This window comes from Ostrea edulis, chromosome 4 (assembly GCF_947568905.1).
Source record: "Ostrea edulis chromosome 4, xbOstEdul1.1, whole genome shotgun sequence".
Classification (NCBI taxonomy): domain Eukaryota; kingdom Metazoa; phylum Mollusca; class Bivalvia; order Ostreida; family Ostreidae; genus Ostrea; species Ostrea edulis.
Genome location: NC_079167.1, coordinates 46,726,312 through 46,745,574, shown reverse-complemented (window position 1 = coordinate 46,745,574; position 19,263 = coordinate 46,726,312). Strand labels below are relative to the sequence as shown.

General features: G+C 35.1%; 1 pseudogene; it reads right to left on the bottom strand.

Moving 5' to 3' along the window:
• Positions 1-11: 11 nt before the first annotated feature.
• LOC130054177 (uncharacterized) lies at positions 12-850 on the bottom strand (annotated as a pseudogene).
• Between the last annotated feature and the right edge of the window lie 18,413 nt (positions 851-19,263).

Sequence of the window (19,263 nt, the reverse complement as noted above, 5' to 3'; positions counted from 1 at the left end):
CTCTACTATTGTATCTACATGCATGCACCTGTGGTCAATGATAGTCACACTTTACAGCATGATGTCTCAATCCGTGAAATCGAACACGTCGCCAGGACAAGCTGGTTCGGCTGTCGGGATGGATAAATCCAACAGACTTGTACTTGCACTGTCCTTCCTGCTACGTTTGTCATTTCTTCGTAGTGACTCGTTGATCCTCGTCACAATCCTTTCTCCAAACGTCCTCAGGTTTGAACTCTGGATAGAAATAACACACATAGTTTTTAAGTACAGTCTTCCTCATTTGGCCCAGTTCCTGCTTGTGCTTCCCTCCGCCATACTAGTTGTATGTCCAGCGTAGATTTCCCTCCCCGAATTTTTCGTGTTAGATTTACAGCAAAGTTACCGCCATTTCTTGAGTCCCATTGTATCTGAGTCGCGATTCTGTGATCTGGAACATCTGCAAATACATCGCACACAGTATTGTTATCACTGCTGGCAACTTGCTGGTTTTTTTTTTTTTTTCGTTTTGGTATTCCTGGCAATGTCGACAATGACGTACGTATTTCCAAGGACAGTCTTCAGCAGCGATTCGCAAGCTTTCGCTCGGCGGTTTGCCGCATCCGTCTTCTTCTGTAAAAGATCAATTTTGCCGCATTTCCGCCATTTCTTTCATTAAGGCCATTTTGAAGTCATCATCACTCGCCGTGGACGGGCGGTATGGTTTGAACCTTACTGGTGTAACTGGGGAAGACGTGTCAGATGGTGGGTGGAGGTTCCAACTCCACATCGGGTTGACTTGTTAGAAGCGATGCACCTACAGCAACAACTTTCCCGATTTCGTCGTGAATTTATATCGGAATAAAAAGTAAAGAAATAAAGCTTGTTCCGAAGAAGAATAAAAATAAACTGAATCGACCTACAGTAAGAAATTATATTTTCTATATGAAATTATTTAATTAAATTCCAAACTTTAAATTTTAATAATATAATAAAAAAAACTATTTCTTTTATCATATTACGAAAGTTAGCACCTGAGCTTTTGAGTTCAACTGCGCAGGATGCTACAATTAAGTATTTACTGGTTAAATATTGACCCCATTGGTGCAAACATAGTACACATTTATTAATGAACCCTATCCAGTTGAATTTTTTTGTGTCAATTCAAATTTTGAAAGGGTTTGGCAGGGACTATATTTTATGGCGGAAGGATTCATTAATCAAAACGTTCTCATTCTGCATGATATTAGTTTTCTGTTTCATCCAATGTATCTTCTATTCTTATACTCCTATACATGTATTTCAGTTTTATGATTTTTTATACAGGTAGTTGAGACTTGGAACTAGTTCAAATGTTGTAATTTATTAACTTGGTTGATATATTTTTCCAAACAGAACATCGATTCTTTAAAAAAGTTTTAATTAATTCACTCGGAATTTTGTATAAAAATTCAGTATTTTCGCCAATAATATTCAAAAATTTGATCTCCAACCCCCACTTTATTAAGTTGCATTTTAATTTGTAAGACCAGACCTTGAAAATTGTGTAAAATTTTAGAAATTGACATTACTCCTAGTATGTCCTTTTAAACTATCAATTTTGATATAAGTTTTTCGTATATCAAGTGCAAAAAGGTCATTATTTATTTCTATTACTAGTATTAATTTATTATTTTTATCTATAGTGTTAGAATTAAGACATGATTATGTATCTATTTTATTTAATGATTGATTTGTGTTGCTTATGTTGTGTTGACACCGACAGAAATGTCAAGTTTAATTGAATAAATTTTAAGTGCAAAAAGGTCACTATAGCTCAATAACAAGCGTTGCGACCCCAGTTTTTCTTTTTAATTTCCTAATTCTCCTTCAATGTAGAAATCAAAAATACACTTCCCAAAAAATTGACATTACTCCAAATCTCGGGTGCGAACCTCTTTAAATATAAAATATGAATTAGATTCTAAAAAGAGATTATTTATTGATATCAAATAAAATTTAGCTTTGTGATCATTTGGTTTATAGTCTAGTCAATCTACCAAATCACCTCAAAGTAATTGCAACAGAAACAAACTCGACGGAATTTAATAAACAAAAGCGTGATTAACAACATACAAAAAATCGGACAAATTCGGACAATGGGAAATATTTAAAATTTAGACTTAAATGTTTTAGTAAACCATCGATATTTTGTGGTGTTTACGGCACGCCGTACACGTAAAGGTGAGTAACTTACTGTGACAGTCATCGGAATAAAGTTATACACGACGATCTAAAGTGCATGTAATAAAAAACGCAATTAAACAGCTTAACAGTTGTATTAAAAAGGTGATTTTAAGACCTTCTATATACATACAATATTGCTCAGCATCTCATATTCTTTGCCGACTTCCATTCCCGGGTAACTTTCGCGAATAAAGCTTCAAAATATTTTGTTTGACCCTCTACTTAATTAATTTTAATTATAAAACACAATATTTACTTTAGAAGTTATGAATAATCAATTATAAATGAAATATTAAAGAATTAGTGTCAATTTACAAGGGGGAATTACGGTTGTTAAAAAAGAAAGTATGGAAAGCCATGCGGGTGAAAAATTTCAGTTATTTTGTATCTTCATCATTTGAGCAAGCGTTTTGTATTAAAAACTTTTATAAAACTAAGTAAGTAAAGTATTTTTTGCTTTTCTTTTTCAAATTCAGGTTTGGGGAATCATCCATGGGTAATAATAATGATAATAAAACATTGATAATATAAATAATAAAAATCAATGTAAGTAAACACTTGCGCATAGTATCATGATTTGATGTAAAATCGAGTAGTTACTCTTTCTAATTAGTCTTGGGCTCACGACCTGCGGAACCACAACTCCTAGCAGCATGCGAACGGCACGCTAGACCCCCCGGCCATCTATTCAAGACAAAACTTGTTTTCGATGACGATGGAATACGCAAGTTCCGAGTTACACAAAAATTATTTCCCTTTGTCGAACTCTTTCGCATTTTAAGACGTATGGTGGGTACACAATGTATACATTATATCGTAGACTGGCATTGTACATAAGGAATACGTACGATTAATGGAATAAAGTACTTTTGTTTATATCAATCACTGGTATGTATATTCTGGCCATGTCAAGCATAATCTGTTTGAATAAGATCATCAAATTGGCTATTAAATCATTATTCGTTTCCTCTTCTACATGAGTGACGCTTTTATCAAAGAAAGATGGCAATTAACAGTATTTTTAATGCCATTTTGTTATCCAATACTCATAAACTCACTAAAGTTGCCTTTTCCCTGAGATAGGATGGTCTCAAAAACTCTGGATATCATCTTTTAAGAAATAATGCAACAATAGTAATTAGCAAATGTACCCACTGTCATCATATTTTACGTCATAATTTACGGAAGAGTTCGACAAAGGGAATTAATTCTTGGGGAACTCGAAACTTCCGTATTCTCGCCACGCTGGCACACGATCATTGAGAATGGAAATGGGATACAGTTATTTATCGTAAATTTTAGAGGATCGTACAAAATGCACATTGTGTTTGAAATGTCTATATATAAAGCACAGAAATAGCAACGAACTCTGAAATAAACATAACTGTCCTAAAGGACAAAATCAATGTCGGATGAAAATTTAAATTCAATTAGTTAGGGGGAGGGGAATAAAAACTCCCGCAAGTTTCTGTCATCCGACATCGATTACACTTCAGTGGAAAAAGGAAAAAGACAAGCGACTGTTGAATAACACATAATATTTAAAACATATTAATGAACATTTAATAGATTTAATGTACACTTTCATTTGTGAATAAACAGTAGAAAAGGTATACAGAGTGTTATTTATAATCGTACGTTTCTTTTCTTGTTATTCGATTAGTTTCAACATTTGTCATATTAAGTTTTAAGGGGGGGGGGGGGGGGGGGGTTCTTGGTGAAAACTATGTGAACTTAGTTTTTTGTGAGACATTGAATTTTTGATCTTGCCCCTAAGTGAAGAATATCGTTAAAACCAGACGTCTTTTTAGGAAACGAAGTTTGTCAATCCTTGCCCTTTCTACATGCATTCACAGGATGCGACACAACGTCAAGAATGTTCGCCATCGGAACAGGTCCTGTATAGTCAAAATGTAGACAAATCGCGAAAAAATTCTGTATATGATTACCGGTAGTTTTTAAATGGAGGCAGGCTACACTTATTTTGTGTTAACAGTTTATTTTAATGTATAAATCTTCATGTGGTAACTCATATATGCCTAATGGACAGGAAAAAGTATTTTCTTCCAAAATCCAGTTTTTAACGATTTTTGTTGAAAAATGAAGATTTCAGCCCAAAATTCGGCAAGGGAAAATAAATTTTGGTGCAGAAAAGTTTAGTTGTGCATTTGGACGATTTATTCTTAAATTTATAAGATCAATGTCATCTCTTCTATAAAACAGTCATTTCCTATCATTTCTATTTTTTCACTAATTTTGTTTTAGAAAAAGGTAGGTTTTCCTACCTAAAATTGTATTTTTCATATATATTGCCAATAATTTATATATCTTACTTGTTGAGCAGTTTTTAAAATAAATCCTAACTTCAATTTTTTATTGGTAGACTCAAATGTATGACAAAATGTGGGTTTTCTTCTTAAAATTTCAATCTTTAAAAAAAGCAAGATTTTACCCAAAAATTACAGTCAAGGAAAGAATATATTCTGCTGTAAAAAAAATTAATCGAACATTTCCAGGTTGAAATTTGAGATATGAAACTTATTTTTACTGTATGTTACATAAAATGGACATTTTCTTCAATATCCAGTTTTTAGCGATTTTCATGAAAAAACACATCCTTTTACCCCAAAATTCCAATTTTCCCATGGAAATACAAAAGACGATTTTTAATATGTTGTTTGCATGTGTTTTCTTGCATGAATAATCAAAATTTCATTTCTGTTGCAATTAGTTTGAGGTTTTGCTCATTTTTGAGCTAGATTGACTAGACTATTATACGAAAGCCCATTGAGCTCATTTCCGTAGCTCAAAATTTTTTTTTTTCGCGAATAAACGCGTAACTTTCGCGAATAAACGCGAAACTTTCGCGTTATCGCGAAACTTTCGCGTTATAACGCGTAACTTTCGCGAATTAACGCGAAACTTTCGCGAATAAACGCGTAACTTTCGCGTTATAACGCGTAAATTTTGCTTATAAACGCCAAACGTTGGTGTAAACCCCAATTTACCGATTAAATGCCTCACTATTATGGAGGTAGCATGATATAATTTGTTCATTGCAATGAAGAATAATGGAAGACTTGTCCAGCTGTACTTTGAACTTGGACTATCACATGCTGAAATTTTAAGCTTTCTTGCAATTGTGCATCAAGTCATTATTAGTAAGTCGACATTGAAAAGAACGCTGAAAAGATTACGACGAACGAGAAGAAAAAAGTATTCTGATGTCTGCGATGTTGCTTTGTTTATTTTGAATGAACTGCAGAATTCGGGACAGCTTCATGGCTACAAATGGATGCACAACAAGTGTAAACTTTCTGGATTAACAGTTTCTCGAGACACAGTGTATCATCTCATGAAAATTTTAGACCCAGATGGGATATTGAAACGGAAGAGAAGAAGACTACATAGACGGCAATATGTCAGCAATGGTCCTGATAACGTATGGCATATTGACTCATATGATAAACTGAAGCCATACGGCATAGCTATAAATGGATGTATTGATGGATTTTCAAGAAATGTGATTTGGTTGGAGGCCAATTCAACCAACAGCGATCCAAAAGTTATAGCTGATTACTATATAAAAGCCGTGCAACGCCGGAGGGGATGTCCCCAAAGGATAAGAGCTGACATGGGGACGGAGAATGTTTATATCGAGCAAATGCAGAAGTTTCTAAGACGCAATCATATCGACGCTCAGTCTGGTGAAAAAAGTTTTATATATGGGAAAAGCACGCACAATCAAAGAATAGAATGGTTTGGGGGAATTCTAAGAAAGGAAGTTGGGCAGTTCTGGATGGATTTATTCGCAGATATGGCCAATTGCATTGGAGAAACTACCTTCTGCGGAACTTTCTTGGACAAAAATGTAGTACAGTTCTGTTTTATGGATATCATTCAGGTAAATATTTAAGGAACCACAAATATTTTTATGATCAATATGCAGATTGTTTGAATATTGAAATTCCTCTTAAGTACGCGAGCGGCTCTAGCTATCGAGCAATAATTTGTACTTTGAAGGAACAAAACTTGTCCGTATGTCTTTCTCTCTATTTCTTTCTTTCTTCTAAGGATTTTTCAATTAGAATAGCTGTAACCCGATGAACATAAAACACATATTCTTTTGTGTATTTACCTTAATTTTCATTTTTATAGAAATACTTGGATAACTTGGTGGAAATCTGAAACACTCATACTATCTCTGGTGGAAAAGACATGCATGGTGGGAACAGACCAATTATGCTCTACTCGCTTCCAGAACTATATAACAAACAACACTGCCTTTGTTACGCAGATGAAACAGAAATCACTGCCTGCTCGGAAGAAACTACGCCAAAAGCTGAGTTTTCTTGTGACGAGACTGTTCGAGATCTATGCCTATTGCTTATGGAGGAAGATAGATATGAATCTCCGAGAGATTCCGAGGAAGCAAAAAAGCTATACATTCATCTTAGGGGAAAAGTCTTATCATTGCTCTAGTATATAATCTTCATCTTACAGTCCCTCGGTTTAACAGAACTTATTTCTGATTTCAACAATTTCTATACAGGGTCAGGATGCAATGTCATAATGAATATGATTACCAAAGTAAACCTGCGCAATTTCACTACACATCGAAGAAACATTAAATTATGTGATATTAACGGTCGAGTAAAACACTGGTCTGTAAGGAAAATGAAATGAGGAGGTTTTATAACAGTGGACTCTTTTTACGTGTATTATATATTTAGATAAAACGCCCATGGGGGTGTCACGGTCACCTGAGAGTCATGACCTTTTCTTGATAAGACCAACTTAGTTCGACCTGGAAATGGAACTCTGAATTTAGTGCCATGCATTTCACAAATTGGTGAGGATTCTATCTTTATTATCATATTTGTGAAGCAATCATATTTGTACTGCAACTCGGTATAAAGTCTGCTTACTGTGCCTAAATGTTCACGAATAACTAAAATTTTCAAAGGTATACTGTATGAAAAATTGTCAATGTATGACCGACCAAGCTCTTACCTGGGTCCTGGATTCTGATCCGAGGGGGACATGAATTCAAAACCTTGGTAAAGGGCTAGCTGCCTATAATAATCATACAAACAGTTTGCCCCCGAGATGTCCAGAGGAAAAGAAAAATATTTTCAAAGGTGTTCTACAATTTCAATATATGACCACCCTGTAGCCTGAAACTTGGACCCAGAAGCCATGAATTTTTATAATTTTGGTAAAGGACTAAGTACTCATTGTATTCATGCAAACTATTTCTCTGCTAGATATCCAGGAGTACAGAAGGTTTTTATGACCCTGTAATCGGAGATTCGAGGGCATATAGTTTTTGGTCTGTCCATCTGTCTGTTTGCAAAAACTTTAACTTTGGTCATAACTTTTGAATGGATGGTGATATGGCTTTCATATTTCACATATGTATTCCTTTTGACAAGACCTTTCGTTTGGTACCATAATTATTTTGCTGCCATACGGGGGGATCGGTGTTTCACAAACACGTCTTGCTGTGGGTTTTTTTAAAAAGTATAATGCATTTTCAATATTTTATCAACTTACTGTCACCCTTGGATCTGAATCTTATTTGATATAAAAAAAAAAAAAATGATTTTCTGATATCAAAAATTCGAATATTTGATATCAAAAAATCATTTTCTGATATCAAAAAATACATCATATTTTCTGATATCAAAAAATATAATCGATTTTTTGATATCAGATATCAGATATCTGGGGATTTTTGTAATATGTCGATTTTGTAAAAAAAGAAATTCTAATTTACCGGATCAAAGTAAATAGAACAAATTAAAAATAACAACAAAACGCAACTGTCAGAAACATGTCTACTATCTAAAACTATTATGCAACACAATAACTCTGTAGACAAAAATTGAGAATTTTTAAATTCTGGTTGAAAATCAAAACCGTGAATAACTATTTTGAAAGAATGTTACGAAAATATAATTGCAATCAATGACAGCTGGATTATTAGTGTAAAAGACGAATTGTCAAGCATTGGTTTATAATATTTGTTTGAAGAGTCGTGTGCGAGTCAACTTAGCGAATTTAGAATATTGGATATATTTAATGCCGTCTCTTTCAAATTCACCAAAGAGTGTTCTGTATCAACATTTAATACATAACTTTTGTTTACAATCATATCTTAGAAGACCAATCAACTTTTAAAATGAGGGAAAATTATCACTGAATTCACATTCTTTTAAAATTGAAAAAGTTCAACATAGCAGAACGAAGTTTTGTAAATCATGTGACCATAATGATGTAGAAGATGAGTTTCATTTTATCCTGCAATGTCCATTCTATGTTGATTTGAGAAAGAAATATATCAAAGCTTGAAATCAATTAAGCTTCTTAATGTGAACAATAATAAAGAACTCAATAACTTGGGAAAATTTATAGTACAAGCTGTGAAAACTAGAATTGTCTTAACGGGACTAATACCCCCCCCCCCTCCCGCGGGGCTCATCGATATTGGGGCTTATTTGGGGGGGGGGGGGGAATGGTATAGCCGAAGACCAGAAAGACATGATTTAATTATTCATGTTTCATCTGAATACAAGTTACATAATACACTAAATCCCTTTGACCTTAATATTTATCAATAATCGTGGTGTAATAACAATCTAATTAAAATTAGATGTTAGATCCGCTCACGAGTATGTGAGCGGATCTAACATCTAATTTTAATTAGATTCGGTGTAATAAAGGATGCAAATTTTCAACAACAAAACATCCATGCATTAGTCTCTTGGAAAATGCCTAGACGAAATCATATCAGTAGGAAGATAGGCGGACAGACAAACAGACACAATGATTCCATTATACCTTATCCTAAATGTATGCAGTGGTCTCTGTGAGAGAACATGTTATTACAAAATCTAAAAAAAAATCACAAAGTTGAAAAAACACCTGTAAAATGAAGAAAAAATATCCAATCATGATGAAAATGTGAGATGCACATCATAATATGGTGAATAAAGATTAAAGATAGTACAAATGTTCAGAAAAAAAACATGCGTTTGTCTCTCAGAAAACGTCCTGACAAAGTCACGTCTTACAGACAGACATACAAACGGACACAATGGTTCCATTATACCCTCTCCTTATCTTATGCAGTAATCCCTGTGAGAGAACAGATCATTCCAAAATTTAAAACTAAATGACTAAGTCCATAAAATTATAAACAATATTCACAACTTCCTTGAATGTTAAAAAATCTCAATCAAAATTCCAGGTGCACAACTTCATTGTCCACATAAGATATATATACAAAGTTTTAATCAAATCTGTTCATTGGTGTTAAAGATATGCTCTGGACAAATTACATCTACGGACGGACGGAAAGATGGACAAGGTGATTCCAGTATACCAACTTAAACTTCGTTTGCGGTGTGTGTGGGGGGGGGGGGGGGGGGGGGGGTATGATAAGAAGTTTAGCGTTGTAAGTCAATACTGTATAGTATTGTTTGAATGGTATGTGTAACTCATAATGTGATTATATTATATTTGTACTTTTTTCTCCTCCTATCTTCTCCTTTCCAATCACTCATTACTTTGTAAAATTACACACGTGTGTGTGTTGTGTGTATGTGTGTGTGTGTGTATGTGTGTGTGTGTGTGTGTGTGTGTGTGAATATACATGTACTATGTTTTCCGGTAAGTTGTATAACTCGAGGACAATAAAGAATTCAGAAAATTTGAAAATTAGTGCAGGAAAGACGTCTTGTCCTGTTTAAATTGATAAAACAATAACCCCTACTTGAGAGGTTACAAAGTGTTGACTAAAACTATGTCTTGCCAAGGAGGATCAGAACACTAATGATGATGTGTTTATGACCCCCGTTGAAAAAGAGGGGGCATATTGTTTTGCACCTGTCTGTCGGTCCGTAGATCAAGTCGTGTCGGCTCAATATCTTAACCCTTTGTTTGTCAGACATCAAACTTTGTACACTAGTACATCTGTAGGAGTAGATGACCCCTATAGATTTTGGTTTACATGGTCAAGGGTCAATCCAATCTGGACATAGGAAGATATTGTCCGCTCAATATTTTGAATTGTTTTGGCACAACTAATCAATTAAATGACACATGTGTATAACCCTTTTAAATTTTTTCCTACGGGGCATACATGTTTTTAAAACATTTCTTGGTTGTTTTTTTCTTCTTCTTATTTGGTCTTTTAGAAAATCATATCATATAAAAATGTACATACTGAATTTATCTAGTTCATTCTAACATATGATACTTGCCATTTTTCCAGGCAACTGTTCAAAGACCCATGGTCTTTATTTTAAAACAAAAGTCATGTTGATTTCCAAGTTACTTTTTATCTTGATAAAACCGAGAAAAATACGAAAGTAAATGCAAATTAGTCTGACAAATCACCATCATTGGAAAAAAAATAATGGTCAATTTGAAGCTATTAAAAGTTATATATACTACTAAAAAGTGTTTGCAAGTAAACATCTCTCTGGTACAATAGTTTTCATACATATGTAACACAACAATAAAAGAAAATAATTAAGGTATGGAGTAAACAGTGATTTTCGGGAACAGGCTTTACAATGTTCTGGTAACAATTGCATTTATCTAATGCATAACTAGTATTCGTATACTACTTAATTAAAAGTTTGCATGCGCTTACGTTTCATCTGAACAGAAACAATTTATATGATATCCATAACCCAAATATTGGCATTTAAAATTGAAATGAACTCGGTTCTGAACTGCAGGAAGTTCTCATATTGCTTTGGCAATTCCAACAACGATGAACACGTGTGGGCTACAGGACGGCGTGCAAGGCCTTCGACTTTTACAAATGAAACTTCAATACATTTTTCGGTAAGAAGATCGGCACCGGTGCAGAATCTCAAAAAGCGTGTCAGGAGATCAGGGTCCATTTCCCTTATAAACCGTTTCAGATGATGAGATGTGGTTGTGGAATCCTCGCACATATTTTCAGGAAATTTAAGTAGACTTACAACACGTCTAGGAGTGGGAATCAAATCTTTGTACAGTGACTGCAATTTGTCCAGTGACAAATGCATCTCTCTCAAAACGGGACTCCAGCAGTCAATAACAAACATCGCAGCTTGCAATAACTCTTTGTGAGCCATTTCCCGTAGAATGCGTTCCATGTTCGCCTGCCTTGGTACTCGTTTAAGTTCATGCTGGGTAAAAATATCATCAAGCTCTGATTGATCCACGGAATTGATATCTTTTAATGCTGCTTGGAGCGTTTCTGCATCATTTTTAGGAATGTATTGCATAAATGCATCTAATAAATCATCTTGAAATGTTCCAAGCATGCAGTACTGCATGAAAGCAGGAGAAATTTGAACTGGGAAGTAATTGACAGTTTTCCAACCAAAAACAATAATTTTGGCCACAGATTTCCATTGATCTTCACCAAAATCATGCCTCAAACATGGATATTTTTTTTTGCGTTTCCAAGTGTGCATTCCATATAAAAAGAACTCCAAAACTCAGCTAAAACATCCCTGGTTACTCCACCAGCATCCTCTGCCACCTCCATTTCACCGTTTGGCATTATCATTTGAGGTTTGATGACACTGTTCATCGTATACTCTTCTCTTTCGAAAGCTTCTATCATTTCTCTCATAACTTGACCTCTGTGTAATTTCAACAAATGTTCTGTTGTTTGAAAATTAGCTGTGTCATTATTTGCAGTGTTTACGTAGTTTCAACAAATGTTCTGTTGTTTGAAAATTAGCTGTGTCATTATTTGCAGTGTTTACGTAGTTATTTTCCAATGCATATACGTATGAATGATTAGAGTTTTCATCTTGGATTCCGAATAAATCAGGTATGTCATCAAATCCGTATTCCTGATCGTTTTCAATTCCTGCTATTTGTATAGCTTCGGAGAGTATGTCCCTTGAAGATGGTTTTTCTGGACTTTTCGAAGATACTGATTGTTTGGATGGTCTATGGAGATCGGGGAGTGAATCTGTATCCATATCATCACCTAGCTGTTGATTAACTATGTCCTCTTCGGGTTCTATTGAAGCTAAATAAAATCGAAGAATGGGCATTTTAGTACCCTTATACATTTGACCAACTGTTGAACTTTCATCCATACTTCTATCTTGATAATCCCAAACATCAAATTGGAAATGCTCTGGTTGCCTTTGGAGGACTCCCCGTTTGGAAAGAACAGTCTTTTCCCCACTTCTAACAGATCTTTTTTCGTTGCTTCTTTGTTAAGTGTCAGTTTTCTTGTACCGCCTCCCTTCTTGCTCCTAATCTGAATACTTTTTTCACCTGATTTATGTATCCACCCTAATTCAATTCTTCGCCTGTTGGATTCCCTCATTTCTTTTTCTTTATTAGAACTACTTTCACCGTCTGTTGCTTCTCGATGATCTCTTGTTTCTATCTTTTCACGGAGTACCTGTAGTAGATTGGATCGTTTTCCTCTATTTCTAGAAGGCACACGGTCTCTGAGATATTTTCTGATTCTCAGTCTTTCCCCATGTAAAGGAATATATTTCGAGAGTTCGTCATCTGTTATTAATGCTATAAGATCTGGTCCAATCTAAGAGAGAAAAGAATGAGATTAATCATATATTACCAGGAAAATTTACAACTAAGACAATGGCTTTCCATGAACATATCATATGGGTATATGTAGATTTTGCCCGTTTCCCAATCCTTATTGGATTTATTCAATAAAATGTGTTTAAACCATATCTTTACGAATTGGGTATACCTAAAAGAAAATTTAAGATACGTTTTTCTAATTATTTATTTTCCTGTATATAATAATACAAATAATATCAGAAAATGTACTAGAAAAGACAAGAGATTTAGTGGTTGTCTATCCATATGAAATACATGTAGTACACTGTACTTTAATTTTTTGTGAAATTTAAGGCCTGGTTTCAATGGACACACTTATCAAAAACACTTAATAATTAATTAACACTGGTATTAATCAATTACTAATTTGAATTCTACTTTGCATTCAATAAAACTCCAATAGCATCTAGTATAGGCGTGATTGTATACAGAGGTTGGCAGCCTTATAATTACAAGTACAGTGTACGTGTATATTACATTACAGTTTGGCTATATTTAGACACCTATCTTGATATTTCAGCTTACATTTTGTTTGAGATGTACCAGTGCCTTCAAGTGTGGTTTATTGTTAAATGTCGCGGATAATTGATTCGAACAGACTTTTAAAAATGGGGTTGGAATAGCAACTGAAAAGGGAAAAAGATCATTTCAATGATTTGTTTTCATGAGTCAAATTTTCCTAGTTTTAGAACCAAAAAAAAAAATAAATAAATAAATAAACAAATAAAATAAAATAGTTCGTGGATATTTTTTGTAATCGAAGAAGTTCGGAGTCTCTACTTCTTTTGTAGATTTTTCTAGACTTCTTTCTAAAAACATCACAAAGCCGATTGAGTATACTCAACTAGTTTTTTTTACTTCTTCACAGGAGTATAATATACCGGTATATACTCCTGAAGAAGTAAAGAAACTAGTCGAGTATACTCTATCGGCTTTGTGATATTTTTATACTACTTCTTGTGTAGATTTTTCTATACTTATTTATAAAAATATCACAAGGCCGATTGAGTTCACTCGACTAGTTTCTTTACTTCTTCAAGAATATATAAAACTCAAAAGAATGTCTTGGATTCAACGAGTGCAGATACAAGATAAAAAATTTTAATTGAATTTGAAATACAAACAAGACGTCCACAGGCCTTTTCAATCACCTGAGTATTACATAAAAGTATCACTATCCCCAAGGGCTGTTAAATCTATAATAATTTTCCTATTCTGCATATCTAAGCTAAATTCTAATATTCGGTAGCAGTATAAGACAAGACGGACGACGCACGACGACGGAGGCAGACCAACAACAATAAGTCACCTGAGTGACTCGGGTGACGCATAAATTTAAAACTAATCGTACGTACCTTTTCTCCCATCATTTTCTGTTTTATTTCCTCAGAGGAAACGTCACTTAAAAATGCATAAAATTCAGAATCTTCGGTCATTGTCCTAATCACCTGTACCTGTTTTACAAAACTATATTTATATAGAATGCTTCGAGTTATAACGCGAAAGTTACACGTTTATTCGCGAAAGTTTCGCGTTACTTCGCGAAAGTTACGCGTAATAACGCGAAAGTTACGCGTTTATTTGCGAAAGTTTCGCGTTACTTCGCGAAAGTTACGCGTTTATTCGCGAAAGTTTCGCGTTCATTCGCGAAAGTTACGCGTTATAACGCGAAAGTTTCGCGTTAATTCACGAAAGTTACGCGTTATAACGCGAAAAAAATTTTGTTTTTGAGCTACGGAAATGAGCTTAATGGGCTTTCGTAGGTTTACAATATGCATCAATGATTGTCAAAAAACGAAATTTGATGACAGAATTAAGGTTGGATTCCTTTCGCTCCCGATTATTGTCAAAACAAGTAGTAAGTGAAATCATAGTTAATTTGTGTGTGTGTTTTAATAGTGAACTGAAAGTGCTAAATGTGATATGAACAAAATCACCTTTGTGAATTTTTGTCCTGTGCCTTTTTATCCTATCTGATCAAGTCATCATTATGACTTTGCCCTATGACTTTCTGTCCGTCTACCGTATTTCCTGTGTACTCTAATCACTGATCCCTGTATACAATAGTTAATCGAGCACAGAAGATAACACAGACAGTATACAGCATACGAATATGGGACGAGTGACACACGTACAGAAGTTGGAGATTATTCGGATGCCCATAGATGGTATTTCAATAGCAGGTATTAGACGGCGGCTGATTGATTTAGGATTCGCAGTTTCAAGGGACACAATTTCGTACTGGATCCATAAATACAACATCGGTCTATTTGGCGACATGTGCGATTTTATGAAGCCTACAGTTTCAGCTAGTGTGAGCCAAAGAGATACAAACATTTTCAAAGACTGTTTATCAAAAGACTCGACTTTATCTAGCAGGGATATTCACAGAGTTCTTAAAGACGATGGTGCCACTTCAGACTGTCTACAACGAAGTGGGCAATTAAGGCCTCCGGTTTCACCCATTCGAAACCCCGTTATGGACAAATGGTTCGACAAGCTAACAAAATAAAAAGGATGGAATTTTGTGAGCGACTTATTGCATCCAGTGACAAGTTTGAAAACGTAATATTTTCCGATGAGTTTTCAGTTCAGCTGAACCAAAACAAGATGTGCAGCAACAGAAAGAAAGATTCCCACGCTACAGTGTTACCCAAACCGAAGCACCCACTAAAGATCCACATATGGACCGCAGTTACATGTAGCAAGAAAGAGGCATCAGAAATCCGGCTTTCGTTGGAACTGAACATCGATTTCAACAAGATCAATCTCATAACTCCTATAAGCAATACTAAATAGAGTTGGACAAACACGGAGTCCTGGATATACCAGGGGTGGGATCAGGTGCCTAGGAGGAGTAAGCATCCCCTGTCGACCGGTCACACCCGCTGTGAGCCCTATATCTTGATCAGGTAAATGGAGTCATTCGTAGTCAAAATCATTGTGCCAAGAACGACCGAACAATCGGCATGAAACACGTCAGACAGCATTTGACCCAATGATAGGTTGTATTGGCAAACTAGATCGTTATAACGACTATAGAATTTGCGAAATGCTGATTTTAGACGAGGCTGTTGGAACCCCTGCACCATCAACTTGTTTGTCCGTAGCCTGCTTCTATTTAAAAACTGACCATACGCAAAACAATCTCTTGCGTATCGAATCAGTTAAGAGATGTAAACAGCATATGCAGGTGATAATGGAATATTGCTACATAAATATGGGAAGTTGACGACGGAGAAGTTGAAATCATCCCGTTTGTCATAAAGTTGAGTTGTTACTCTGCCGATAATATCCACTTTCAATAAAATATCCAAGTATGAAGCAGAAGTGGACGACGCTGTGGTGTCTTTTATCTATTTTAAATCTATCTTAAATCTATTTTCATTTCTGTCGGAGATTTCCAGCTGTCAAAATAGTCGTACTGCATGTATATTAGATTCATACACATTTCATTCACATTCATGTGGAAATTACTTTTAATAAAAATCTCATCTATTCAATATTTCCTGAACTTATTTAAGATAGAGCTTTCATATTTTGTATATAAATTTCTTAAGGCAAGGTCTTTCATATACCATGGTCTGTGACATTGATCTTATCCAGAAGAGCAATATCATGTTAATCATATTACATGTAATGTTGGGGCATCTCTGTTATGTGAATTCAGTTATGTTGTGATCCTTTGGGGCCACAGAATGGGGGTCAAAATTTTTCATGGGAATAAAGATTGATAAAAAAGATCTTTTAAAATCACAACAGCAGGGCCATGGTGACTCAAGTGAGCGATGTAACCTATAGGGCTCTTGGTTGTTTGTTTTTTTATACGCCCGTCTTTAGACGGGACGTATTATGGTACAGCGATGTCTGTACGTCCATCCGTCCGTCCGTTCGGGGTTTTCTCTTTATAATTTCATTTCCCTTTCACATATCGTGCTGAAACTTGCTGTGTAGCTTCTTTGTGGGTCACTCTAGATCATACTGCAATTTTGATCCATTTCGACCTTTTTTCCAGGAGTTTTGCCCCTTTATTTGGAAATAATTACATTGTATTATATGGAGGGTACATAATTTGTCCGCCCTACTCCTCCCACAGTTTTCAAGTGAGAGCCTTCTTATTTTGTGGAGTGTTTGTATGGGTATTGAAGATGTGCATGTGGGATGGATTTTGATTTTCTACAATTTTTGAGAAAATTACAGGTTGTTGAACTTAGTCTATTTGGAAATTAATATTCTATGGAGGGTACATAATTTGTCCGCCCAACTCCTCCCACAGTTTTCAAGTGAGGACCATCTTATTTTGTGGAGAATTGTATGGGTATTGAAGATGTGCATCTGGGGAAGGATTTTGATTTTCGTCCAATTTTGAAAAAATTACAGGTTGTTGAACTTGGTCCATTTTGAGGAAATCTCGATTTTTAAGCTAAGACCCTTTGTTCATATGAAAGTTTGTCACAGCCTCATGATGGCTAATACTACCTGAAGCAAAGTTATACAAATTATAGCACAAGAAAAACACCCTATGTAAGCATTTCACGGGCGTATGATGCACCGTTTGCGGTACTCTTGTTCTTTTTTGTTGTTGATTGCTTGCTTTTCTTTAGCTGACCTGAGTGGAAGGCTCAAGTGATTATGAATATATGATTTAAATTTGTCTGTTACCATTTAAAGATATTCTTTGTTAAACACTACGACGATTCCTCGCACAAGTACTCTGAAGTTGAAATAAAAATATGCTTGAGTTCCTCATTGACAATATCTTCGTAGTCTTTGGTGATCAGGTCTTCCAACAGTCTGTTGGAATTCCCATGGGCACGAATTATGCTTCTTTGTTAGCCGACCTGTTTTTGAGTCGGCTCGCAAAGCGAGATTCTCCTTGCTGTCAACGGCGATGCGGATTTTTAGCGGCTCACAAACTTCTGTTTATTCTTACACCGAGAGCAAATAAATCCCGCGCATAAAGATCTTCAAAAATTTGATTTCCTTTTTTTTGAATAGCTTCATTGTTTTGAACACCTACCATATGTTGAAATTTTTATAACAATGTAATTTAAATGAGTCCCCTCAATACGTTTAAAGATTGTATTATTATCATATATAGTGCGCATGAATACATGATGTAAGCAAATTAAGTCTCACAGGCAATTGTACTTGTTTACTGAACTTGTGGCATGTGTATAAATATATCGAGTACAATTAATAGATTCATCGGTAAACATGAAACAAATAGTGTAAGTAAATATTTTATAGTAAAGAAAGTAAATATCTCGGTAAATTTTCCGAGGTTGATAAAGCATGGTAAATATGGGTCTGTTACGATTGATTTATATACTCCCTGTCGAGGCCTCATCGAAAGTGTGTAAAAGCCTAAATTATGTGACTATTTCTGCGGGAATCTACAACGTCCAGTTGAACACAGAGAACACACGTCCAGTTTGTGTGTACAATTCTGACGAAGCGGCATTCTTGTCCATATACATACTATGGAGCGGTAATCTCCGAATAATGTTAATTTCAGTAAAGCACGAAATTTTGTAGCAATAAAGTTTTAACAGACTCGATAATTTCTTTGTTTAAACTTCAAAATTTGCGAAAAATGCCGCACCAAGGTGCTATATAACGGCCTCATTGGTAATTATAAACATCATAATTATCAAAGCCAATAATTTTATCGATCGGTACTAAATGAAGAACTCAAACATAACACTCTGAAATTTTGCCGTACTTAGATGAGTAAAGTACATCAGTCGTGCAAATGGAAAGTTCAAGCATATTCCCAGACCCTTGGAAATCGCTCAGAAATCCGTGCAGAGAGAAAGATCTGACATAACCAAGTGCTTGTCATGGTATCGTAATATTATGACAGTTTTAAAAAAAAAAAAGCACGAGAATGAATTCGCTGTTTCATGATAATTGATTACAGGATGTAAGCAATATGCGTATTATAATAGCCTAACACTTCCCCTATAGCGAGATATTCTCGCTAAAACGCGATTATCCCTTTTTAGCGAGAAAGTAAACATTACCATAAACAGGTGTTTTGGCGTCTTTATTGAAAGTAATGGCTAATCCCGTGCAACGCTGAATAAGTGCGACACACACTCAACATGATGCGAATTGTTTCTATGAAATTGACAACATCGTCAAGAAATTGCATATCGAAGTTGCTGCATAAGAGGGAAGCAGTTTGAAATCCAATGCACATCGTGAGTGTTTTTGTTTTGATTTTGATTTGCAGAAGTATCAGACATTTTAGCACTTTTTCTTTTTACGTGAAACACGAAGACATGTACAACACAGGTGTTTTTCTCGGTTGTACGGGATATATTTTCTCTCACTAGAGAGGGATAATCGCGTTTTAGCGAGAATAATATCTCGCTAACCCTTACCAAAATATAAGCCCTCTGGCACACAGTTGCTGCAAATTTGCGGCAAGTT